Genomic DNA, 27,927 nt, shown 5'->3' with positions numbered 1-27,927 from the left:
ACACTCCCACCAGCAGTGGAGCAGGGTTACTCTTTCCCCACAACCCCGCCAGCAATTGTTATTGGTTGATTTCATGATAGCAGCCATTCTTTCTGGAGTGAAGTGGAATCTCAGCATTGTTTTCATTTGCATTTCTGGAATGACCAGTGATGTTGAACATTTTTTCATGTATTTTTTTGCCATTTCTGCTTCTTTGTCTGAGAAATGTCTGTTCATTTCAGATGCCCATTTTTGGATTGGGTCTTTAAATTTGGGAGGTCTGATCTTTTTAAGTTCTTTATAGATTCGAGATAGTAGACCTTTGTCTGAGAAAGAGCAGGTGAAGATTTTTTCCCACATTGTGGGTTGTCTCTTCACACTGCTGGTGGTTTCTCTTGCTGTGCAGAAGCTTTTTAATAAGAAGAGATCCCATTTGTTGATTGTTTGTGCTAGTTCACGGGCAACTGAAGTTTTGTTCATAAAATCTTTTCCTACACCGATGTCTTCAAGGGTTCTACCTAACCTCTGTTCCAACTGGTTCAGAGTTTCTATTTTAATATTTAGATCTTTAATCCATTTTGATTTTAGTGCATGGTGAGAGATATAGGTCTAGTTTGAATCTTTGGCAGGTTGAAGCCCAATTTTTCCAGCACCATTTATTAAAGAGGCTATCTTTCCTCCAGTGAGAGTGTTTGGCTCCTTTGTCAAAGATGAGATGGCTGAGTGTGTCTGGCGTTGTTTCTGCATCTTCTAATCCGTTCCACTGGTCCTCAAGTCTGTTTTTTTGGCAGTACCATGCTGTTTTTATCACAGTAGCTTTGTAGTAGAGTTTCAGGTTGGGGATTGTGATACCCCCTGCCATGTCTCTGTTACCTAGAATTGCTTTTGCTATTCTGGGTCTCTTCTTGCTCCAAATGAATTTTTGGATTGTTTTCTCAAGGTCTATGAAGTATGCTGCTGGGATCTCAATTGGAATTGCATTAAATCTCTATAGCAGTTTTGGAAGTATGGCCATTTTCACTGTATTAATCCTTCCTACCCAGGAGCAGGAGATGTCTGTTCATTTTCTGATATCATCTTCAATCTCTCTTTTCAGAGTGCCATAGTTTTCAGAGAAGAGGTCTTTGATTTCTTTCGTTAGGTTGATTCCTAGGTATTCCAGTTTTTTGGATGCTATTGTGAAAGGAATTCTTTGCCCTATTTCTCTCTCAGTGAGTCTGTCATTGGTGTAGAGGAAAGCTATTGATTTTTGTGTGTTGACCTTGTAACCAGCTACTTGACTGAATTTGGTTATTAAGTCTAGAAGACTTTTGGTGGAGTTCTTGGGGTCTTCTATATAGAGTATCATGTCATCTGCAAATAATGACAATTTGACTTCTTCATTACCTATCTTTATTCCTTTTGTTTCTTTCTCTTGTCTAATTGCTGTGGCTAATGTTTCCAAAACCATATTGAACAAGAGTGGTGGTAATGGACATCCTTGTCTTGTTCCTGATTTTAGTGTGAAGGATTTCAGTTTTTGAGCATTTAGTATGATATTGGCTGTTGGTTTTTCATAGATGACTTCTATCAGTTTGAGGTAGAGACCATCTGTTCCAATTTTTGTAGGGTTTTTATCATAAATGCATGTTGGATTTTGTCAAATGCTTTTTCTGCGTGTATGGAGATAATCATATGGCTTTTGTCCTTGGCTCCATTGATATAGTATATTACATTAATTGATTTTTGTATATTGGACCATCCCTGCATCCCTGGGATAAATCCCACTTGATCAGGGTGTATGATCTTCTTGATGATCTTCTGCATTCTGTTTGCCATTATCTCATTAAGGATTTTTGCATCTATGTTCATTAGTGAGATTGGCCTATAGTTCTCTTTTTCAGTTGGGTCTTTCTCTGGTTTGGGGATCAAGGTGATGGTTGCTTCCATGAATGAATTCGGGAGTATTGCTTCCCTTTCAATTTCATTGAAGAGTTTCAACAGTAGTGGCAGCAGTTCCTCTCTAAATGTCTTGTAGAATTCAGCAGTGAAGCCATCAGGGCCCGGGCTTTTCTTAGTTGATAAGTTTTTAATTACATTTTCAATTTCATTGGTTGATATTGAGTTGTTCAGAATTTTTCGGTCTTCTTCGTTCAACTTTGGTAATTCATATGTATCTAGGAATCTGTCCATTTCTTCTGTGTTGTCCATCTTATTGGCAAATAGGTTCTGGAAGTAGGTATTGATGATCATCTGGATTTCTGCTGGGTCTGTTGTAATTTCACCCTTTTCATTCCTAATTGCATGGATTTGGGCCTTTTCTTTCCTTTTTCTGACAAGGTTGGGTAATGGTTTGTCAATTTTGTTGATTCTTTCGAAGAACCAACTCTTGGCTTCATTGATTTTTTTGTATCGTTCTCTTAGTCTCCATTGCATTGATTTCTCCTCTGATCTTCATAATTTCCTCCCTTGTATGAGCTTTGGGGTTGTCCTGCTCTTCTTTTTCTAGAAGCTTGAGGTTCCGCATCAGGTTGTTTAATTGGGCTTGCTCTGTTTTCCTAATATGCGTATTCACTGCTATGAATTTCCCTTGTAAGACTGCTTTCATTGTGTACCATAGATTCTGATATGTTGTATTGTCATTGTCATTTAATTGAAGGAACTGTCTGATTTCTTCTTTAATTTCCTCTGTGACCCATTGGTTATTCAGAAGTGTGTTGTTCAATTTCCATGTGTTTATGAAATTTTTTGAGTTTCTTTTGCTATGAATCTCCAATTTCATCGCACTATGGTCTGATAATACACAGTGGATAACTTCAATTCCTTTGCACTTACTTAAACATGTTCTATGTGTGAGTATGTGGTTTATTTTTGAGAATGACCCATGTGCAGCTGAGAAGAATGTGTCTTCTGATTTTGTGGGGTGGAAGACTCTGTAAACATCTGTTAAGTTCATTTGTTCAAGAGTTTGATTGAGTTCTAGTATTTTATTACTTATTTTTAGTCTAGTTGATCTATCTATTTGTGACAGTGGGGTGTTGAGGTCCCCCACTACAATTGTATTAGCGCATATATGACTTTTCATGTCCGTTAGTATTTGTTTTATGTAGTTGGATGTACTAGTGTTCAGTGCATAGATATTTATGATTGTCATCTCTTCCTCTTGGATTCTTCCCTTTACAAGGATGTAGTGTCCTTCTTTGTCTCTCTTAATCAGTGTTGGTTTGAAATCTACTTGATCTGCCAAGAGGATAGCTACTCCTGCTTTTTTTCGGGTTCTTGTTGCATGGAGTATTGTTTTCCACCCTTTAACTTTCAGTCTCTGAGTTTCCTTTTGAATTAAGTGTGTTTCTTGTATGCAGCATATTGTTGGATTTTGCCTCTTGACCCATTCTGCCAGTCTATTTCTTTTGATTGGTGATTTGAGACCATTAACATTGATGGTTATAACTGACATGTATTGACTTGTCATTGCCATGAGTTTTTCTTTTTGTTGGGTTCTCCCCCTTTCCATTTAATTTCTTGTCATGCCAGATGGGTTCATTCTGCTTTGCTTCCTGGGGTTGTGATCCTCAATGTCTGTTCCTAGGCTATTGTGTAAAATTCTTTGGAGTGCTGGTTTGGTATTCCCGAAGTTCCTAAGGTGCTCTTTGTCATGAAAGTATCTTATTTCTCCATCCATTTTGAAAGATAGTTTTGCAGGGTACATTCATCTGGGTTGGAGGCTGTTTTCTTTTAGGGCTTGGAATATGTCACTCCAAGCTCTTCTTGCCTTGATGGTTTGTGTTGAGAAGTCTGCTGTGATTCTGATGGGCTTTCCTTTGTATGTGATTTGTTTCTTTTCTCTGACTGCTTGGAGAACTTTGTTCTTCTGTTGTGTTTCTGGAATCTTAACAATTATATGCCTATGTGTAGATATTTTTTGATCAAGGCTATTTGGAGTCCTATATGCCTCACTTATGTGTATGTCAAACTCTTTTCCCCTGCTTGGGAAGTTTTCTGCCATTATTTCTGTGAAGAGATTTTTTATGTCATCTCCACTCTCTCCTGTTTCTTCATTGAGCCCAATCAGTCTTATGTTATTCTTTTTTGCATCATCTAGCAGCTGCTGGATTGATTTCTCATGTTCCCTTATAATTTTAAAGCAATTTTTCTTTTCCTGGTCACTAATTGCAATCTTATCTTCTATATCTGAAATTCTGTCCTCACATTGGCTCATTCTGCTGTGTAGACTTTCAATTGAGTTTTTCATGTCCTGGAAGTCTATTTGCATCTGTTTTATGGATTCCAATTTTTTCTTATGTTGGGATTCCATCATGTTCCTCAGCTTCTCTCTAGATTTATTAATCATGTCTTGCACTAAGGGCACAATTTCTCCTGTTATCTGAGAAATTATTTCTGATTTCATTTTTTCCAGATCCCCTTTTGTTGCCAGTTCAGTGGGTCCAGGTGATTGAGTATCAGAGTGTTCCATCTCATTTCCCTTTGAGGTTGCTGTAGGTGATCTGGAAGTCTGGTTTTGAGACTTATTTATGTGTTTTCTCATTTCGACTGGGGCAGGGGGCTGTTAGCGCCTGCACGGATTACCTCCTCTGAGCTGGGTGAGGTGGGACAGGGGCTGGGAGCAGCGGTAGGGATGGTGACTCAGAAGCCCTTTCCTGTGGGCTGAGAGCAGCCAGAGGGATGGTGGCCGGGAAACCCCTTCCTCTGGACCAGGAGCAGTGGGATGGTGGCTCAGAAGCCCCTCCCTCTGGACGGGGAGCAGTGGGAAAGATGGTGGCCCGGAAGCCCCTTCCTCTGGACCAGGAGCAGCGGGACAGAAGGTGGACCAAAAGCCCTTTCTTCTGGGCTGGTAGCAGGGGGAGGGATAGTGACCAGGAAGCCCCTTCCTCTGGACCAAGAGCAGTGGGAGGATGGCTCAGAAGCCCCTCCCTCTGGGCCGGGAACAGTGGGACTCAGTACCTTGGTCTGGTGGTCTGCTGTCCTCTGTGTCTTTGTAGTGTGGAATCAGGTGGCTGCCTGTCTGCAGCAGGGTGATTTGGCATCTTCCACGGGACTCAGGACCTCGGTGGGGCGTGCACAGACCTGCCTGTCTGCAGCGGGCTGATTCAGCGTGTTCTGTGTGACTCAGGACCTAGGTAGGGTATCAAAATTAATTTGTTCTTTTCCAAAATTGTGCGGTGGAACCCGGCCAAGTCTACAGTAGGATTAATGTTTGGTACAGGGCTCATCTTGGCCTGCAGATGTGGGAGCTGGGGCCAGTCTTCCATCAGCAGCTCTCCGGATGTCCCTTCCGTGGCCTGCCCACCTCTCCTTACTGCGACTGACTCACTCTCTCAGTTGATTTGCCTCTCAGGCAGGGACAGTCCAGGGCTGCTCCCAGTCCCGCGTACAGTTGGCTTCTCCTAGTCTTTGCACAGCCTCCTCTGTTCTACTCCCACTAGCACGTCTCGATCCTGTCCCCCACGAGGTGGTGGGGCAGGTGCTGTTGCTGCTCTTTCCCCTTCAATCTCTTCAAAGCTGTTCAAATCCCGTGTGTCTGCGTCTTTCTCTTAAGCCACTGGTCACTCACTTCCTTTACCGCCTCTGCTGCTCTTCGGTCCCTAACTTTGTTGGGTCACTAGGGTTTCTAGTTAGCCACTAGGGTGCACAACAAGGAAAAAAACAAAAAGGCTGGGATCCCACCCGTCCGGGAGGAAGCAGTTTCCTGGTTGCTCACTTGCTCTGGCATGTGCTGGTGAATTTGCTGTCAGGCTGCAGCATCCTCTCTGTGGATGAAGGCAAAAGAGGCAAGGGGTCTTATGTCCCAGATCTATCCTGTGTGGCTTGAGTCAACTGCACTTTTGCAGTCCAGCACTTTCTTGGAGATGGTGATTCTAGCTTGGCATGCTGGTAGCACAGCTGGCAGCCCTGTGGGCTGGTGCATTGTTTTAGAAAGTCCTGCACCTATATTTTGTTTGTTCTAAGAGTCTCTTATTTCAGGTTGATTTTGCCTTCAGGATGTATGTCCCTCCCTTTCTTCCATTTACCTATGTTTTTATTTGATTTTCTCTGAGTAGCTCCAGCATGGGTGCTCCTCTGTTCAGCAGTGTTGAACCTAATTTGTTCTTTTGAAAATTAAGATGATCTGTTATTCTGCTTTCTCTTTAAAAAGACAAAGATTTAGTCACATAGCAGACTTGTGTTTGAAAACAGATCTATCTGCCCAATGCCATATGGAAGAATAAATTATAAGATTAATTTTAACTTTAAATAATAGATAATACAGTTGACAGTATAAAACACGGGGAAGAGCACTCCTTTTGGAGGTGAGTAATATATAAAAGTCTTTGGGGGGGCCAGGGATTTAGCTCAGTGGTTCCGCCACCTGCCTTGTAAGCACAAGGTCCTGAGTTAGATCCCTGGTACCAAAACCCCCCAAAAAACCAAAACAAAAAAAATGCACCAGGGTTTGGACCTGAAGTTCACATGGAAGACTTAGAAGTTAAGGGTGTCACGAAGAGAGAGGAATGGCTTTGTTTCTAACTTTCCTGTTTGACCATCAGGTTAAGCTTATTGCTGAAATTTTACCCCTATAAGTTCTTGAATAAATTGAGATATATTTTGGTGACAAGAATGAAGTGCAAAGACCTTAATAAAATCATTCTTAGAACAAAAGTGATGCTCATGACCATTTAGCAAGGATACTTACTGATTTAGTAATCAAAATCCTAAAAATAGGCTACATTTTTTAGGAAATAGAAAACAAATACCAAAATGTTACCATTTAGTCACACCACCCCCCAATTTTTGTCACAACTTTGGATTTTTTTTCTCATTTCCTATTCTCTCATTAAAACTATTAGTCCTACTACCACTCATTCCCTAAATATATCAACCTGGAGCTGCCAAGAAAAATGTTTTAAAGTTTTGCTTTTAAGCCACCAAATATACTTAATAATCAGGTATAAATTGAAAACATTTTTCATCTCTCTAGTTGATCAGTTCACTTCATAAGAAAACATGTCATTTAGTGCATGATGAGAAATATGTGTTTAGGTTCAATCTTTAACATATGGATAGTCAGTTTCGGCAGCACCATTTGTTAAAGTATTTGGCTCATTTGTCAAAAATAAGATAGCTGAGTATGTCTGGAGTTGTTTCTGCATCCTCTATTTTGTTTCTTTGATCCACAAGTCTGTTTTATTGTCAGTACCGCATGGTTTTTTTTTTTTCTTTCTTTTTAAAGCTTTTATCGCTTTGTAGTCTAACTTGAAGTCCGGGATTGTGATGCCCCCAGCTTTGTCCATGTTGCCCAGAATTGCTTTTGCTATCCTAGTTCTCTCTCTCTCTCTTTTTTTTTGTTAATGAGGATCAAACTCAGGACCTTACATTTGTGAGGCAGGCGGTGGAACCACTGAGCTAAATCCCCAGCCCTCTAGGTCTCTTCTGATTCCATGTAAATTTTAGAATTTCTTTCTCTAGTTCTGTGAGGAATGCTCTTTGTATTTTGATTGGGATTGTGTTAAATCTATATAATAGTTTTGGAAGTATGATAATTTTGACTATATTTGTTCTGCCTATCCAGGAACAGGAGGTATGTTTCCATTTCCTGGTGTCTTCTTTGATCTCCTTTGTTGGAGTCCTGTAGTTTTCATTGTAAAGGTCTTTCACTTCCTTGGTTAGGTCAATTCCTAAGTAATTCATTTTTCTTGAATCATAACAATTATATGCCTATGTGTAGATTTTTTTGATCAAGGCTATTTGGAGTCCTATATGCCTCACTTATCTGTATGTCAAATTCTTTTCCCCTGCTTGGGAAGTTTTCTGCCATTACTTCTGTGAAGAGTTTTTTTTATGTCATCTGCACTCTCTCCTGTTTCTTCGTTGCCTCCAATCAGTCTTATGTTATTCTTCTTTGCATCATCTAGCAGCTGCTGGATTGATTTCTCGTGGTCCCTTACAATTTTGAAGCAATTTTTCTTTTCCTGGTCACTAATTGCAATCTTATCTTCTATATCTGAAATTCTGTCCTCACATTGGCTCATTCTGCTGTGTAGACTTTCAATGGACTTTTTGATCTCCTGAAAATCTGTTTGCATCTGTTTTAATGGATTCCATTTGTTTCCTATGTTGGGATTCCATCATTTTCCTGAGGTCCTCTCTAGATTTATTAATCATGTCTTGCACTATGAGCACAATCTCTGCTATTATCTGAGAAATTATTTCTGATTTCATTTTTTCCAGTTCCTCTTTTGTGGCCAGTTCACGGAGTCCAGGTGGTTGAGTATCAGAGTGTTCTATCTCATTTCCCTTTGGGGTTGCTGTAGGTGATCTGGAAATCTGGTTTTGAGACTTGTTTATGAGTCTTCTCATTTTGCGGGGGTGGGGGGTGCTATTGGCACCCACGTGGCTCACCTCTTCTGGGCTGGGAGTGGTGGAACAGTAGCCCGGACGGCCCTTCCTCTGGACTGGGCCTCTCTGGCTGCGCCTCACCCAAGGCTGCTCTTGGCTCTGAGCCTGAAGAGTGTGGGGGCAGGGCTGAGTGAGTTTAACCCCCTCCCATTCATCAGGATGCCGATTGGTGATTTGTAATTCATTTTTCTTGATGCTATTGTGGAAGGTATTATTCCCCTAATTTTTCTTTCAGTGAGTTTGTTATTGGTGTACAGGAATGCTACTGATTTTTGAGTGTTTACTCTGCATCCTGTTATGCTACTGAATTTGATTGCTAACTGTAGGAGTCTTTTGGTGGAATTTTTGGGGTCTTCTGTTTAGAGGATATGTTATCTGCAAATAATGACAATTTAACTTTTTCCTTTTATGCTCATATCTCTTTTCTTTCTTGTCTAATTGCTCTGACTAATGTTTCAAGAACTATATTGAACAGGAGTGGTGATAATGAACATCCTTGTCTTGTTCCTGATTTTAGAGTAAAAGCTTTCAGCCTCTCTACATTTAGTATGATGTTGCTTGTTGTTTTGTTATCTACGACTTTTATCAGATTGAGAGAAAGACCTTTTATACCTACCTATTTTCTTCAGGGTTGTAATCATGAATGGAGGTTGGTTTCGTCAAATGCTTTTTCTGCATCTTTTGAGTTGATCATGTGATTTTCTTTTCCCTGCTTCTGTTTATGTAGTTTATTACATTTATTGATTTGTGTATATTGAATAAGCTTGAGTCCTTGGAATGTATCCTACTCAGTCATGATATATGACATTTTTGATGATTTGCTGCTTTCTGTTTGCCAGTATCTCATTGAAGATTTTTGAATCTATGTTCCTTAAAGAGATTGGGCAGTGTTCTGTTTTTTTGGTTGGGTCATTTTTGTCCTGGTTTGTTGCATCTGTAGAAGAAATTAGTAAATTCTGGACATTAATCTTTTACCATAAACATTACAAGCAATTTCTGTAATCTGCCATCTTTTACATTCAATTATGGTGTTTTTCTGGAATGGAAATGTTTAGTTCTCATGTTGATAAATTTACTAGTATTTCACTTTCCAGATTTTGTAACTAATCTAAAAATCTAGTTTAAAAAGGTCTCCAGGTTATAAAAATCCGCCAGATTGTCTTCTAATTTTTCATGATTGTTTTCTTTATCTTGGGTAGTTTTTTTTTTCTTTTTTTTTTTTGATACTGGGGATCGAACTTGGGTCCTTGTGCTTGGGAGGCAGGCAGCAGCACCACTGAGCTAAATCCCTAGCCCTTCATGATTATTTTCTTTTTAATTTCAAATGTTTAATCCATCTGGAATTTATTTTTTATAAAAAATAGGAAATTCAATTACTGTCTTCAAAATTGATAGTTGTAAAAATTTTTGCTCACTTCATCCTTTCTCCAGTGATTGAGTCTAACATATTATAAAAATCATATGCTAAATCGCTGTTACACATATAGGTTTGGTAAGGGTTTTTCTTTTTTTGGTACCATTTATCTGCTTATTTGTTCCCACTCAAGTGCTCCATTATTTTTACTACTGAAAAGGAAAACTATCTATTCTTGGATATTTTCTTATCTAGATAAATTTTAGAATTAGAGTGTTCTCTTCCATGAAATTTTAAATTGAGAGTTTTTTAAAATTGTAAATTAATTTTATGGGATATATTGAGGACTGCCTTTATGTAGTAAAGTCAATAAATTTATATAGGTTTCTTTTTCTTTTTTTTTGGCAGTTCTGGGAGTCAAACCCAGGGCCTCATGCATACTAGGTAAGCACTGTACCATTGATCTATGTCCCCAGCCATATAGGTCTCTTTCTATAGATATTATACATTTCCTATTTATTAATAGTGATAATAGAGTTATTGTTATTGTAAATGGAATATTTCTTTTCCCCAATTGGTTATTAGTTTATATTAGAGCTGTAGATTTTTGCATATTGACTTTATATCCTGTTTCCTTGTTTCTACTTTTTTTTTAGTTGATTCTCTTAACTTTTCACATTATACAATTATATTACCATTTTATACAATTATATTACCAGTTATATTTAATTGGCTATAATAATTGTATATGGCCAGTTGAATTGGCTATCATTGCTACAATTTATGTGTAATAATGCTAACAGTATCTTCAAATGTACCTGGCTTGAGTGGAAAACTTCTAATTTTCACCATGAAGTATGTTAGCTTTGGTTTTTGATATTTTCTTCTATTCTGGCTTATTAAATTTCTGTCTTTTAAAGAAATGGATATTAGGGCCAGGGATTTAGCTCAGTGGTTCCGCGACCTGCCTTGCAGGTGCAAGGTCCTGAGTTCAATCCCCAGTACCAAAAACAAGAAAGAAAGAAAGAAATGGATATTAATTTTTTTGTTTTTGTACTGGGGATTAAACTCAGGTCCTTGTGCTTGCAAGGCAGGCGGTGGAACTATTGAGCTAAATCCCCAGCCTTGATATTAATTTTTATAGCCAAATTTTCCATCATATACTGACATGTGTATGTGAATTTTCTTCTTCGATCTGTTAATGTAATTCCGTTATCATAGGTTTTTTTTTTTTTTTTTGGTACCGGGGATTGAACTTGGGTTCTCGCACTTGCACAGCCAGTAGCGAAACCACTGAGCTAAATCCCTGGCCCTATCATAGGTTTTAAAATGTGACCTAATGTTGAATTCCTGCAATCAACCATATTTTTCCATTATTTAAGTATTCTGCTATGTAAATAGCGTTTATCTATGTTGATACTTGAAATTGGCTTATGATTTTTCCATATATGTTCCTTTTCTGATTTTATTATCAGTACTATGCTAAACTTTTATTACAATTAAAAAGTTTTTCACTGTTATCTGTGATCTGTGCTTGTTTGTATGACACAGAATGTGTAACTGTGACCACTTGGCAGAATTCTCCTGGAAAATCATCTGAACTTGATGCAATTTCAGAGAGGAGACTTTTAATTACTTTTATTTTTATTTATTTATTTATTTATTTGGTACCGGGGATCGAACTCTGGTCCTTGTGCTTGTGAGGCAGGCGGCGGAACCACTGAGCTAAATCCCCAGCCCTAATTACTTTTATTTTAAAATTTTCTTTTTGTGGGTTTTCTGTTTAGGTTGAAAAGGGTATTTTCATACTTTTAGGTGAATAGATTCTTTGGTGAGAAAGGGTATCAATTTTTTTGTTATGAATTTCAAATTATGTTACAGCAGGACCTGTGTGATTTTGTTTTCTTTTTGGAGCTGAGCCTTTGAGGTTTTTATGGGATGATACATTTTGTATATACACCATGTATGCTTGAAAACAACTGGGTGACAAAATTCTACCTTTATAACTTTAGTGAAAGTATCATGGTTACATTATTTAGATCTGCAGTATTGCTAATCATCTTTGTCAACTTTATTTGTAGATTTCTGAGTGAAATATTTAATAGGGTTTTGTTGAATCAATTGTGTATTTTTTTTTTCCAGTACTGGGGATTGAACTCAGGAGATTGTGCTTGCAAGGCAGGCACGGTGTCACTAAGCTAAATCCCTGGCCCCAGGATTGTGGGGTTTTTTTTGTTTGTACCAGAGATCAAACCTGGGACCTTGCACTTGCGAGGCAGGCGGCAGCACCACTGAGCTAAATCCCTGGCCCCCAGGATTATGTTTTTAAAAATTTTCTTTCTCCTAATGTCTTGCCAGTTATATATTCTCAGGCCAGGTGTGGTGGCACATACCTGTATTCCCAGCACTCAGGAGGCAGAGGCAGGAGGATTGCCATGAGTTCAGGGCTAGCCTGGGCTACATTGTGAGTTCATTGCCAGCCTGAACTACAAAGCAAGACCCTGTCTCAAAAAACAAAAACAAAACAAAACCAAAAAAAGTTATATATTCTCCTTCAGTTCTCATGGTGGTTACATTTACATTGAAAGCAACTCACTTAATTGTTTTTGAGATATAATCCAGGTGGTCCAGAATTATTTTTAGAGGCAGTACCCTGATTCTGTGTACAGTGGACCCTCAATTTATGACAGGCCTGACATATAAACGACTTGGATTAATTAGGTTAATGGAAGATTCATCTGCTTCTTGTTATCTATAGCAAGTACCCAAGTAAACATCCAGATTTTAGCTGTATTGATTTCCATCCAATTTGAGTTACAACCGGCCCTCAGGAATTGATTGAGTTCATAAGTCAAGGGTCCACTATATTCTCAGCTACTGCTGGAAGAGTAATTTAATTCCATGAGTATTTATTTCTTTACTTTCTGTGGTACTGGGGATTGAACCCAGAGCCCTCACACTCAGTTACATATCCAGCGCATTTTACTTTTTATTTTGAGACAGTCTCACTAAATTGTCCAGACTGGCCTTGAGTTTGCAATCCTTCTGCTCAGCCTCTCAGAGTGCTGGGATTATGAGTGCATGACATCATGCCTGGCTCCATTAGTGAGCACCTGCTTTGTGCCAGAGCCAGTCACTGTTAGATAGATCTTGCCCTCATGAGGCTCAGTTTAATGGGGAGACCAAGTAAACAAATTGTAGCAGCACATGAAAGGTGACAATAGAGGCATAGAGTGAAGGGAGAGGACATAGGGTGTAGCAGACATCCCTGACCAGTACTAGTGGGCTATGAGTGGCACATGCTTTTTGCCTCCCTTAATTCAGCTATATAGTTTTGTATCAGGAGTCAGACCAAAGCCTTATGTGACTCAAATGGGCATGTCAGGTAGCAGAGTTGGGCCAGTATTGCTCCTTTGCTAATGGCTGTCACTGAGGCCTAAGTCCTGGTCTGTGAAGTGGCAGGGCTCTGCTGAGTTACATGCAGCTGAGGTCAATGTGACCCCAATTAAAATCCTTTCCCCTGAATTATGGCTTCTCACTGATCTGATGGATTGCTTGTTAATTGGACTTGTTCCCAGTTTGTTCTATCCAAGCAAGATAAGCAGTGGTTACTCCCTAACAGTCCTACCTGGCACCATCATGCCAGGTGTTTAGCAGTATTTCACTAGATGCCTTCAAGCATACCCAGCTCCCTATTCCTTCCCACAATTGTATTCAATAAATACTGGATGTGAGCAGCACTGAGCAGGTCCCAAGACCCAGCTTCTTAATTTTAAGTCTAGTTTCTCTTTATACTTTTGCCTTGTGCTATGGTGGCTCACAGGAGGCCAGAACCCACTGCAGAGGTTCTGGCAATGTCCCCTTCCCTGTTCCCCTATAGGAGGTTAGAGTGTGGTAGTCTCTCATGCCATGGTCCCCAGTGATCTATGTCTCTCTTGTGTGGTGCCCTCTCCTTGAACTGAGCTGGGCCTGTCACTCATTTCTTGTCAATAGAATGCAGTAAAAATGGCACTGTGACTTTCATATTTTTAATGCTTTGCTTTTTTTGTGATGTATTCTGTTTTTGATGTGTTACTTGCTCCTCAGCTCTGTTCATTGTGCTTTTTATTTTTTTCCCTAAGATTTCCTCTTTGTTCCTTTCTCAGTCTTTTAACATTTCTCTCTGTGTCCTTTGTTCTTGGTTGTCAGTTCTGTCTGAGCATAGCACCCCTGTTTTCCTGAGGTTTGCTTCCTGCAAATGTTAGAACATTATTGTGTTTATGCTCATTGGAGAGTTGCAGCTTCCCATTGACCCAGCTGTGGATACCGTACATAAGTCATACTGCTTCTAGTGGAGAGATGTAAGACTTGAGGCTGGTAGGATGCTAGCACTCAGTTACACCATGGCCAAATCCCATGCCAGGTCTCTCCAGCTGCCCCAGGAACTCTGTGTTGCTTTCACCAAAGCACACACTCCTCTGCTTTACTCTGTTGGCATAGATTTCACAGGGTGAAACACCTGCCTTCCCCTGCCTATTACCCTCATCAGGCACACAATCAGCTGCCTCAGTCCTACCCTACTTGATGCTGCTCACTTTCTTTGCATCCTCTGAACTTGGACCTCTCCTAGGACTACTCCTATCTTCACAGATGCCTTCTCCCATGCATAAATTGTGTGAGGCCTTCCTCTTTGGATCTGATTGTATATGCTTTCTTTTTTGTGTTGTTCCTGGAATATTCATCTTTAGGAAAAATGACTAGGGATAAAAATTAACCTAGATTTGAAAGCTGGCATGACAGGAAATCTTGATTGTTCATTTAAGCTGAGAATTCAGATCTGTTAACATTTTGACATTTGAGAAATAAATGTAGGGCCTGGAAAATAGTTTGAAAAATAAAAGGCCAATTACAGCAGCATACAGTGGAGAAAACTCAGTTTGGTAGCAATTCATGAAAAAGAGTTAGAGGATATCATGACTTCCTTTACTCCACTTTCTTTAGGGTGTCCTTTTATTGCTTTTTTTCCTTTTATTTGGTCTAAGCTTGCTCTACAGAGCCAGTTTATCTCTCATTCTTCACTTGTACTTTTTCTTTTTTCTGTTTTGTTTTTCCTGGTACTGGGGATCGAACTCAGGACCTTGCACTTGAGAGGCAGGTGCGGTGCCACTGAGCTAAATCCCTGGCCTTTACTTTTTATTTTTTGAGACAGGGTCTTGATATGTAGTTCAGGCTGGTCTTGAACTCACTATGTAGCCCAGGCTGGCCTAGAACTCACAGGGATCCTCCTGCTTCAGCCTCCCCTGAGCTGAGATTACAGGTGTGCATTGCCATGCCCAGCTCTTTCACTTTTTTGAATAATCTTGGCCACTGGTTTTTGCTCAGTTTGTTCAATTCTTTGTTCAGGACAAGAAGAACCTAGAATCTAACTCCAGAGAGAGGCAAGTAATCCAGAACCTGGAAATGTTTAGTTGGCAAGCCACTTTAAAATAAGCTACGTGGTAACATTTTGGCATAGCCAGTCAGGAGAAAAGCTCAGGTACTGGAGACCAAGGTCCCAAGATAAACAGATGTGAACTCTCTTGGATCTTACCACAAGGTGGACTTCACCAAGATTACCACTAGGCCATATTCTTGATGAGTAGGAAATGTTTGATCCCGAGAGTCTAAAACAGGGGCAGCTTATCTACTATTGCAATATGGTTTGGGTACAGTATGAACTGGGAAGTGGTGAGAGGTGGGTATGGGATGGTACTTTAAATTATGAGACTAGGGCTGGGGATTTAGCTCAGCGGTGCTGCTGCCTGTCTCACAAGCACAAGGTCCTGAGTTCGATCCCTGGTACCAGAAAAAAAAATTATGAGACTATTCTCTAGTTACAGCGTTTCTGCTTAAAACATAAAAGGTGGAATGAAATCCTGTATGTTTAGGATTTTATGATTCTTTATCAGAGGACAGGCTCTGAAACTAAGATGACAGCCTAACCCAAAATCTCCACTTGTCTCTCAGGGGGATGTGGGTCTCTGATCTGTTTGATCATACTGGAGGATCTCTTCCACCTCCTCCTTAGAGTCCTCAGGCCAAAAGGCTGACCCCTTCTTCAGTTACAGATGTACAAGAGGCTAGAACTAGGCACATTAACAGTGTGCTTTAAAAAGGGAAAGAAATCACCCCAGAAAGATTATTCCCCCTTCAGCAGAACACAATAGGAACTATAATACTACTCATGGACTAGAAATGATGTCTGATATTCTAGCTGCTCTTACCAGGGAGGTGTGTCGGTATGTAAATGATATTCTTTAAAAAAATTTTTTTTCAATGTAATACAAGTATATATTAATAAAGAAATACTTTTTAGGGGCCAGGAATGTAGCTCAGTGGTGCCACGCCTGCCTGGCAAGTACAAGGTCCCAAGTTCTATCCTGGTACTGGAAAAAAAAAAAGAAATATTTTTTAAGAGGACTCTTATTACTTGTATGAAAAAAATAAAGCAAAATTTCATAACAAATTAAAGAAAGCATTAGTTAATACATTGTGTACCATAATCTTAAAAGAATGGCCAAAATGTTAGAGTACAAGTCATGGACAAAAAAGACTTTTACAAAAAAAGAACAGATAATAGCGCAAAACTTTCTTTTCAATGAATTAAGAGGACCTAGTGGTATAAATGAAACAAATTAGCATATATAGAAATATCTTTGAAACCACAGAATATATAATGTAGGTGATATTCTAATTTGTAGCCCAACTCAGAAATTATCTAACTATAACACTATACAGACTCTCAGCTTTGTAGATAACTAGATTCATCTTTCTAGAATAAAGGTAGTCCCATCTGAACTGTATGAAGAACAAAATCACCTTTGTAATTCTTTGTAATGTTTCCTTTGTGATTGTGGTTTTGTTCATAAAGTCTTTGCCTACACCTATGTCTTCAAGAGTTCTACCTATCATCTCTTCCAGCACATTTACTGTTTCTGCTTTAATATTTAGATCTTTGAACCATTTTGATTTTAGTTTAGTCCATGGAGAGAGATATGGATCCAGTGTTAGTCTTTGGCATGTGGAAAGCCAATTTTTCCAGCACCATTTATTAAAGAGGCTATTTTTCTTCCAGTGGAGGTGTTTGGTTCCTTTTTCAAAGATAAGATGTCTGAGTATGTCTGGAACTGTTTTTGCATCTTCTAATCTGTTCCATTGATCCTCGGGTCTTCTCTCTCTCTCTCTCTTTCTTTTTTCCAGAACCATGCTGTTTTTATCACTATAGCTTTGTAGTATAATTTCAAGTCAGGGATTGTGATGCCCACTGATTTGCCTTTGTTGCCCAGAATTGCTTTTGCTATTATAGATTACTTCTGCTTCTAATGTATTTTAGGATTTTTTTCTCTAATTCTGTGATGCATGCTCTCGTTATTTTGATCCACATTGCATTAAATCTGTATAACAATGTTGGGAGTATTGTCATTTTCACTATATTGGTTCTTCCTATCCAAGAACAAGGGATATCTTTCCATTTTATGATATCTTCTTTGATCTCCTTTTTCAGAGTATTGTAGTTTTCAATGGACAGGTCTTTACTTCCTTCTTTAATTGATTTCTAAATATTTCATTTTTTGGGATGCTATTGTGAAAGGTGTGGTTTCCTTGATTTCTCTCTCAGTGAGTTTATTTGTGTACCAGAATGCTACTGATTTTTGAGTGTTGACTTTGTATCCAACTGCACTACTGACTTTGGTTATTGTAAAAATCTTTTGGTGGAGTTTTTATGGTATTCTATGTAGAGTATCTTGTTATCTGCAAATAATGATAATTTAGCTTCTTTTCCTATCCTTAGTGTTTTTATTTCTTTCTCTAAGTGTTCTGGCTAATGTTTCCAGAACTATGTTGAATGAGAGTAGTAATAGTGGACATCCTTGTTTCATTCCTTAGTAAAAGCTTTCCATTTTTTTCCATTTAGTATGATGGGTATTGGTTGTAATAGATGGCTTTTGTCAGATTGAGATAAAAGCCGTCTATTCCAATTTTCCATACAATTTAAAAAATTTATTTATTATGAATGGGTGTTAGACTTTGTCAAATGCTTTTTCTGCACCTATTGAGAGGATCACATTTTTTTGTCCTTGGCTCTGTTAATGTGGTTATATTTATTGATTTGTGTATGTTGAAACATCCCAGCATCCCTGGGATGAATCCTACTTGGTCATGGTGTATAACATCCTTAATTTGCTGCATTCTGTTTGCCATTATCTTATTGAGGATTTTTGTGTCTGTGTTCATTAGAGAAATTGGCCTGTAGTTCTCTTTTTTGGTTGGATCCTTCTCTCATTTTGGTACCAGGTAATTCTTGCTTCCAGGAATGAGTTTGGGAGTATTGCTTCCCTTTCAGTTTCATTAAAAAGTTTGCAAAGTAGTGGTATTAGCTCTTCTCTAAATTTCTTGTAGAATTCAGCAGTAAATCTATCAGGACTTGGGCTTTTCTTTGTTGATAGGTTTTTAATTACATCTTTAATTTCATTGACTGATATTGGGTTATTTAGAATTTTAATATTCTCTTGATTAAACTTTGGTAAGTCATATGTATCTATGGATCTGTCCATTTCTTCTGTGTTTTCTATCCTATAGAACACAGGTCCTCAGTGTAGGTATTGATGGTCTTCTCAATTTCTGCAGGATCCACTGTGATCTCTCCCTTTTCATTCCTAATTGTGTGGATTTGAGTCTTTTCTCTCATTTTTTTATAAGGTTAGGTAAGGGTTTGTCAATTTTATTTCATCTTTCAAAGAAAGAACTTTTAGATTCATTGATTCTTTGAATTGTTTTCTTTGTCTCCACTGTATTAATTTCTGCTCTGATCTTTATATTTTCCTCTCTTGTACAAGTTTTGGGCTTGACTTGCTCTTCATTTTCTAGAATCTTGAGGTTCAACATTAGTTGTTTTTTTGAGCTCGTTCTGTTTTTCTGATGTAGGAATTCACTGCTGTAAATTTCCCTTGTAGGACTGCTTCCATTGCATCTCATAATTTTTGGTATGTCATATTGGCATTATTATTTAATTGTAGGAACTATGTAATTTCTTATTTAATTTCGTCTGTGACCCATTGCTTGTTCAGGAGGGTGTTATTTAATTTCCATGTGTTTATGAATTTTTTGTGGTTTATTTTGCCATTAAATTCCAACTTCATTGCACTATGGCCTGATAATATGTTTGGGATAATTTTAGGTTTTTTGTATTTACTTAAACATGTTCTATGAGCTAGTACATAGTCTATTTTGGAGAACATCCCCTGTACAATTGAGAAGAATGTGTATTCTGATGTGGGTTAGAACACTCTGTAGACATTGAGTTCCATTTGTTCAAAAGTTTGGTTCAGTTCTGATATTTCTTTGTTGATTTTTTTTGTCTAGTTGATGCATTTGTGACAGTGGGGTATTGAGGTCCTTCATTATAATTATATTTGTGTTTATTTGATTTTTATTGTTTGTTTTATATAGTTGGGTGCACTGGTATTTGGTGCATATATATTTATGATTATTATCTCTTTCTCTTGTATTGTTCCCTTAAGAATATAATGATCCTCTCTGTCTCTCTTGATTAGTCTTGGCTTAAAATCTCCTTTGTCTACAAATAGAATAGTTTTGTTGCATGGAGTATTGTTTTCTACCCTTTGTCTTTCAGTCTTCGAATTTCTTTTTGAGTTAAATGTGTTTCTTTGTATGCAGTATATTGTTGAATCTTGTTTCTTGATCCATTTTGCCAGCCTGTTTCTTTTGATTGGTGAATTGAGCCCATTTACATTGATAGTTATAACTGATATGTATGACTTATCATTGTCATGTTGTTTTCCTGTTGTTGGTTCCCTTTTTGCCCCCTCTGTTTAAATATTTGCCTTGTGTGGTGGGTTCATTCTCTTGGGGTTCATGGAGTTGTAGTCTTCATTATCTCTTTCTAAAATGTCCTTCAGAACATTTTGGAGGACTGGTTTGGTGGTCATGAGTTTCTCCAGGTGTTCTTTGTCATGGAAGTGAAGTATCTTATTTCTCCATGAATTTTGAAAGATAGTTTTGTAGGATGCATCAGTCTGTGTTGGACATTGTTTTAAGGCTTGAAATACTTCACTCCAAGCTCTCCTTGAATTGAGAGTTTGTGTTGAGAAGTCTATAATTCTGATGAGGTTTCATTTATAGGTGGTTTGTTTCTTTTCTCTAACAGCTTATTTTTTTGGTACCAGGGATCAAACTTGGGACCTTGTGCTTACAAGGCAGGCAACAGCACCACTGAGCTAAATCCCTGGCCCCTCTAACAGCTTTTAATATTCTGTTCTTATGCTGAATTTCTGGAATCTTGACTATTATATGCCTTGGTGCAGAATTTCTTTGATCATGGCTAATTGGAGTTCTATATGCCTCACTTATCTGTAAGTCAAGTTCTTTTTCCATGTTTGGGAAGTTTTCTGTCAGTACTTCCATGAAAAGCTTTTTTTGTCTTTTGTGCTATTTCCTGCTTTTTCATTGACTCCAGTCAATCTTATGTTATTCTTCTTTGCATCATCTAGCAGCTGTTGGATTTATTTTTCATGGTCCCTTGCTATTTTTAAGAAATCTGTCTTTTCATGATTGCTACCTGTGATCCTGTCTTCTATATCTGATATTCTGTCCTCACAATGGTTTATTCTGCTGCATATACTTCCAATAGAAGTTTTAATCTCTTGGATGTCTAATTTAATCTGTTTTGTGATTCCATTTCTTGTCTGTATTGGGCATTCATGGTTTCCATAATTTTCCTAACCGTCTCTATTTTTTTTTAGTACCGGGGATCAAACTCAGGTCCTTGTGCTAGTGGGACAGGCAGTGGAATCACTGAGCTAAATCACCAGCCTATCTTCTATTTTTTTAAAATTTGTACTCTAGATTCACTATGTCCTTCATTATGGTCATCATGTCTTTAATTATCTGTGCAATTATTCTGTTTTGTTTATTTTTAGAGACTCATTCTTATGCTTTTTTAATTGCTTCTCCTACCATTTCAGCAAATTCAGATTGGCAGCTTTTGATTTCTTCCACTTCAGTGCCCCTAGGTTTGCCTTTGGTGAGCTGGAGGTCTGAGATTACATCTTGCTTCTGTGTCTTTTCATTTTCTATTTCCTTTTTGATTTAATTTCTGTGTTGATGCTTGTAAATTATTTTAGGTAGTTGTCTTTATTGCTAGTATTAAGAGCCCTTAGGAAGTGACTACTTCTTAGAAATGGCTTCTAGGTCTAGCATAGTTTTGGCTTATGAGTCTGATGCTAGATCCTACTTCTTCAATTTACTGGGGATGAGAAATTGCTACCTATTTGGCCTAGCCCGTGGTTCTTTGACACTGGCTTATAGTATTGTTTATGACCCTCAGGCAGTCTCAGTCTTGGAAAACAAGGAAGAGCAACTGACTAGAGTAATTATGTCACTTTGGCTAAAATAGTACAATCAGTAATAACAATAGCATCAAACACACCCTAGAAAATGACAAACTCTTATAACCATTAATTTGTTACCTTTAACCATATGAACAAGATTAATAGTTATATAACAAAATCTAAAACAAACCAGAAAATTTTATACAGTGAATTTGCCTTCAATATGGTGATTTTACCCTCAGGGGAGAAAATTTAAAAGAGATTTGGAAAAAAATAGAGAAATAGAAGAAGAGAAAGGGATTAGAAGTAAGGCTGGAGGACAAAGGAAGATTACACAAGCTTTGGGAGCTGTTGAAGACAGGGAAAGAAAAAGGGAAGAAACAGAAACAAGAACAGAACAAAACAACAACAAAAACTAGAAACAATGTTCATACTCGTATAAACAAGAACAATCAAAAAAAAGGGAAAAAAATTTAAAAAAAGCAAGGAAAGGAAGAAAAGCACAAACAAATATCCTCTTCAGGGTGTGTTTCTGCTGTTACTGGTAGACAGAGGGGGCAGATTGAGCCCAGATCCATGTTGATTGATCCCAGCAAACCAGCAGTTGTTGGTGGTGGATAATCCCAGCAAACCTGGGCCTTTAGTTCCACTGAAGTTTAGGCTACTTCTGGTTTCTGGCTGTGAGGCTGTGACCCGAGTTGTTTGGCCCACAACACTCTTGAGTGCCTCCTGCCATCTTGAACTCAGCTCCCTAACGCTTGCTGACTTGAACTATGCTGCACCTCACTCTGACACCAGGAGCTGCTAGATGGAGCCAACCCACAGCTTCTCTGAGTCCTGAGTTTAGTTGGCTCCTTTACAAAATGGTTACCAGCCAGTTGGCCTCTTCTGGGCACTCACCAGCCATTGCAGTCTGCAGTGTTCACTGCTCCATTCCACTGGTGTATTTCTTGGTGGAGACCTCTGGGGTCACCAGTAGTCAGTGCATATCAGCAGATTTGAGTGGCTGCTCCCACGCCATGAGCTGGGGCTCAGGGAGAAAGTACTGTTTGCTACCTCCCTCTTCTGTGTTGAGGTCTCTCTCTTTGCTCTCGCTCTGGGCTCCAATTCTCACTTCAGATCCTTGCTGAGTCCTGGGGACTCAGTTCTCTTCTTCTCTTCCTCACATTGCTATATTCCAGTGTTTGGATTCCAAATCTCAGAGAGGCTGTTGCTCTGCTGCTCACCATTCCACCACCTTCCCAGAAAGCCCAGATTCATTGTTTTATAGGGGTTACTTTCTTGAATTCTTTTTATTTTCTAGATATTAATCCTTTATCAGAAGAGCAACTAGTGAAGTTTTCTGCCATTCAGTAGGTTGCTTCTTCACTATTTTTTTCTTTGCCATGCAAAACCTTTTTAATTTCATGTAGTCCCATTTGTTGATTCTTGATATTTCCCTTGTTTTTGTGTCTATGGCTTTAACTAGGTCTCCCATATATCTTCTAGCATCTTCATTGTTTCTGGATTTACTATATAACTAGGTATTTAATCCACTTTGATTTGATTTTATTATAAGGTGGCAAGGATCTAGGTTCAATCTCCTGCATGTGGATATCTAATTTTTCCAGCACCATTTGTTAGAGTCTCTTCTCCAGCATGTGTTTTTGGACTCTTTGCCAAAAATCAGTGGGGTACAGGTACTTGAATTTGTTTCTGTATCTTCCATCCCATTGATCTACATTTCTATTTTTGTGCCACTATCATGTTATGTTTTTGTTCCTGTGGCTTTACAGTACAGTTAAAGTTTGGTATAGCGATGCTTCCAGCACTGCTTTTTGCTCAGGGTTGCTTTGGCTATTCTGCATCTTTTCTGATTCCATATGAAATTCAAGATTATTTTTCTCTAGTCTTGTGAATAATTGTATTGGCATTTTAATAGGGAATTGCAGTGACTTTGTCAATCACTTTTTGTCAGTATGGTCATTTTCACAATACTAGTTCTTCCAATTCAAGAACAAGTCATGTCTTTCCATTTTCTAAGGTCTTTTTCTTCAATATTCTGTAATTGTCCTTGTAGAGGTCTTTCACCTCTGTGGTTACATTGATTCCTAATTGTTTAAATTTGGAAGCTATTATGAATGAAATTGATTTCCTGATTTCTTTCTCAGTGGGTTCTTTATTAGTGTACAGGAACACTATTTTTTTTGTGTTGATGTTGTATCTGCCACTTTGCTGAGTTTGTCAGTTCTAAAAGTCTTTTGGTAGAGTTTTTTGGTCTTCTATGTAAAGTATTATGTCATCTGGAAATAGAGAGAATTTGACTCCTTTCTTTCCTAATAATATTCCTTTTATTTCTCTTTCCTGTCTGATTATTCTCCCGACAATTTCAAGTACTATATTCAACAGGAGAGTTGAACATAGATGCCCTTGTCTCATTCCTGACTTTAAAGGAAATTCTTTCATTTTTCTTTCATTCAATATGATGTTAGCTGTGGGTTTGACATATATGGCTTTTATCATTTTTAGATAAGGTCCTTCTATACCTATTTTAATCAAGATTTTAATTATGAAGTAGTGTTGAATTTTTAATTTTTTAATTTTTAATTTTATTTTCTGGTACTGGGAATGAAATTCAGGACCTTGTGCTTGCCAGACAGGTGCAGTGCTGCTGAGCTAAATTCCCAGCCCAGAATTTTTTATTTTATTTACATTTATTGATTTGTGTATTTTTAAATTTATTTTTAAAATCTTTTTTCCTTTTTTGTATTTTTAAATTTTTATTCTTTGATTTATGTATGTTGAACCGTCTTTGCATCTTTGTGATAAAACCAACTTGTTCATAGTGTAGATCTCCTTAATGTGTTATTGAATTCTGTTTATGAAGATCTTATTGAGGATTTTTGCTTATGTGTTCATCAAGGATATTGTTCTATAGCTTTTCCTTTTTTGTTGAGCCTTTATCTGGTTTTGGTATCAATGTAATGCTGGCTTCATAGACTGATTTTGGGAGGATACCTTCTCTTTCTATTATATGGGAACATTTGAGGAGCATTACTGATAGTTCTTTTCTATCTTCTCTGATAGTTCTTCTCTGATAGTTCTTACTGCAGAATTCCACAGTAAATCCATCTGGTCATGGGCTTTTTTACTGCTTCAAGCTCATTGGTTAATAGTGATCTATTTAGATTTTGTGTGTCCTCTTCATTCAGTTTATGTTGGTTAGTATGTGTCTAGGAATTTATCCATTTCTAGATTCTGCAATATGTTGGTACAGAAACCTTGAAAATAATTTCTGATGAGCCTTTGAATTTCAGTGGCATTTGTTCAGTTTTACCTTTCTCATTGGTACTCATAAATTTTGGGCTTTTCTCTTTCTTTTGGTAAGTTTGGGTAAAGTTTATAATCTTTATCTCTTCAAAGATCCAACTCTTGGATTCATTGATCATTTGTAATTTTTTAAAGTTTCACTTTCATTCTGCCCTAACTTTTATTATTTCTTTCCCTCTATAGTTTGGGGTTTATTTTATTCCTATTTTTTTTTTTTTTGGTACCAGGGATCAAACTCTGGTCCTTGCACTTGTGAGGCAGACGGTGGAACCACTGAGCTAAATCCCCAGCCCTTATTCTTATTTTTGTAGAACCTTCAGATGCTTGAAGTTATTTATTTTGACTTGTTCTATTTTTCTAATATTGGAACTCACAAATGGTTATGAATATCTCTAGTTTATTCTTAATTTCAAATGGTCTTTATTTCTCCTTCATTTTTGAAGAATAGCTCTGTAGGATATAGTAATCTGAGTTGGTGATTATTTTCTCTCAGGGTATGAAAAGCTTTATTCCAAGTCCTGTCCATTAAGGTTTTTGTTGAGAAATCCACTGTTATTCTGGATGGTTTTCCTTATAAATGCTTTGGCACTTCTAACAGCTTTTAATATTGGGTTTTTTGTTTTTCTGAGTTTCTGGCATTTTGACTTTGATGTGTTAATGGAAAAGTTCTTTTCTGGTCATGTCTATTTGTGATTCTAAATGCCTTTTAACCTGGGTACCCATCTTGAATCCCCAGATTTGGGAAAATTTCCACAGGAATTTCAGTGAATACATTTTTAAAGCCAATATCTCATATTTCAGTGCCTCCTTCTAGGCCAATGAGCCTTAAATTATTTCTTTTAGATTTATCCAGAAATTCTTGTGTAGTTTGTTCAGTGGTACTTACTCATTTTTATTTGATCCTGTCTGCACTTCCACTCCATTTTCACCTCCTGATGTTCTTTCTTCTGATTGATCTTGTTTACTGCCTAGTTTTTGACTCATTGAGGTTTTCATTTCCAGGATTTCTGCTTTTCTTTTTCCAGAACATTTGTCTCTTTATTGAAGTATTTTTTCTTTCTTTTCTCAAGACAGAGTCTTGGGATATATTCCAGGCTGGCTTTGAACACACAGCAATTCTCCTGCCTCAGCTTCTGAAGTGCTGGGATTACAGGTGCACACCACCATACCCAGCTGAAGTGGTCTTTTATATTCTGCATTATCTTCTTAGTTCAAACAGGTGCTTATTTGTCTCTTTGAGCTCATTGATCATTATAACTATCAAGTTTTAAAATTCTTTCTCTGGAATTTCATCCACTTCTGCATCTGTAGATCAGCTTTTGGGTGGCATCTTGCCACCTTGTTTTCTCATTTCAGTTGTGTTTCTATGTTAAAGTTTGTAGCACAATTGGGTAGAATGTCTTTTCCAGTGTTGCATGGGGCTCTTTCTTGTAGATGGCTTTCTCTTTCTGGTGTGCCCTGGGTTATGGGTTTCCAGAGTTTCCAGAGTCTCAGAGTTTCCATTCAACCTGGGCTGGGTGCTAGGTTTAGCCTCTAGCTGTGCTTTGACAAGAGAGAGTAAGTCCTTGTGACAGCAGCACTTAAGAAGCTAGCCATAGATTATCTGGTACTCAAGAACCCGATGAGAAAGGTCTCTACTATTTCACTAACTGAGGGGTAGGGAGGGAGAAATACAGAATAGGAGTCTAAAAAAAATTAAGCATTAATGACATTCAGAATATTTCAAGCTGTATATAGTTAAGAGAGGGGAGAGGTAGAGAAAAAGAACAGAAAGAACAATACATCAAAAATAGAGGCTAAGAGCCAGGGATTTAGCTCAGTGGCACCGTGCCTGCCTTGTAAGCTCAAGGTCCTGAGTTCGATCCCCAGTACCGCAAAAAAAAACCGAGGGTAATGATAAAATTTTATTTTATTTATTTTTTCCAGTACCAGGGATCAAACTCAGAACCTTGTGCTTGTGAGGCAGGCGAGGCGCCACTGAGCTAAATCCCTGGCAATAATAAAATTTTAATAGGGAAAGGTGAGGAGAGTGGAGGGATAGAAACAAGTATTTGGAGAGAAGTAGAGAGAATAGAGAAAGGAAGGGAGTATACATGGGAGGTCAGGAGGGAAAAAGGAGATTGTGTCTAATTGTTGATCAAAGGGTCAAACACGTGTAGCTATTCCTGAGGAGCAATCACTAGTATGGGAATATATGATGACACAACATAGGGTACTATGGAGAAAACCAGACAATTAACACAGCTATACTGTGTCTATATATACAAGATCAACCGTTGTCTTACAAAATAAACTATATACTGATAACTATATACTAAACTATATATACTGTCCTGTTTTGATTGGGATAAATATTTCTGGGCAGTTTTTCACTGCTGCTATCTTTGGACTGCTGTGTTCAGGCGCCTCTAGTGTTCTCAGTCTCAGTGGTGGAAGGATTTGTGCTGTTCCCTCAAGTGGTTCTCAGCCTGGTATTCTCAGCCAGCCTCCTCATCTGTCTCTGGAACTCCTGGCTCTCGTTTCTCAGCAGGCTTAGACCCCCATGACTGCAGCGGTATCTGGGGTCTGGAGAGGCTTTTTCAGCTAAGGAAGGCTATTTCTTTTCACCCGCAGTGCCCGTGGGTCCCAGCTGCAGCAGACCTCCGTGTTTCTCTCTGGCACTTGCTTCTTGCTGTTCCAGGTGCCAAGGGGACAGAAACCTGAGCCAAGATTGTCTGGTCCATTACTTGCTGCTTCTGGCCCTGACTCAGTTGCCCGAGACTTTGGCCATGTTTCCCTCAGGGCCTGTGGTGCAGAGATGAAAGCCTGAGTGTGGACTGGTCTGGTTCATCTCACTCTGCTGCCAGCAGTCACAGCTTTTGGCCCTGCTGTGGGCCTCCACATTTCCAGCTGGTTTCTGGTTTCTGAGGTGCTGGTGATAGGGAGCTCTCTGCTGTTATTATCTTGGATTCTGGGTGGAGTCCCAGTGGGAAAACCACTCTGCTGGGACAGCACTTGAAGGTGACTGTGGTATCCACCATGTGGTGTCCACCTCCCTGGCTACTTTCCCCAAAAGCTTTTGTGCATTTCACGGAATTGCTCGATCTTCACACCTGCCCTGGGAGCAGAGCCTGTGAACAGGGAAGCACTTTTCTGGTATTATCTCAGACTCCGAGCAGTGTCCTGGGGGGAGAACCCTGCAGCGTGGCCCTTGCTGAGGGTGATGGCATCTGGGGTGTGTGACCAGCTGAGGCCACCTCCCCATGACTTCTTCCCCAGAAAATTTTGTGCATTTGACAGCATGGCAGTCTCCAGGCTTGTGGCTGGGAGCAGTGCCCTGGTTGGGGATGATTTTGTTTCTTATTCTAGTTTCCCCCTTTCTTGTATTTCACCTGTTCGCTCACCCATTTGGGTCAGAATCCGGTAGTGGATGGTGTCCCTATACCTCACGTAGTCACACACTGACCAACCACAATTATCTCCCAGTGCAGCTTCCTCTACACATGACCTGAAAGCCAGTCTCAAGTCTGAAGTGAAGACTTGCGAGAGTAGAAGGGGTTCATT

The 27,927-nt window shown here is 38.6% G+C and overlaps 1 long non-coding RNA gene across 1 annotated transcript in view; it reads left to right on the top strand.

Annotated features, from left to right (window-relative positions):
• Window positions 1-27,927, top strand: part of LOC110344484 (uncharacterized) — a 181,517-nt gene that overhangs the window by 7,940 nt on the left and 145,650 nt on the right. Inside the window, exon 2 of the long non-coding RNA XR_015439175.1 lies at window positions 10,115-10,150. This is a non-coding gene — a long non-coding RNA (uncharacterized LOC110344484). The remainder of the gene's footprint in view (window positions 1-10,114; window positions 10,151-27,927) is intronic.

Source organism: Heterocephalus glaber, unplaced genomic scaffold (genome assembly GCF_053883595.1).
Source record: "Heterocephalus glaber isolate CG9 unplaced genomic scaffold, H.glaber_assembly_v1.0 deba00001472, whole genome shotgun sequence".
Lineage (NCBI taxonomy): Eukaryota > Metazoa > Chordata > Mammalia > Rodentia > Bathyergidae > Heterocephalus > Heterocephalus glaber.
The sequence above is the reverse complement of the archived record's forward strand: the minus strand, read 5'-3'. Positions and strand labels throughout refer to the sequence as shown.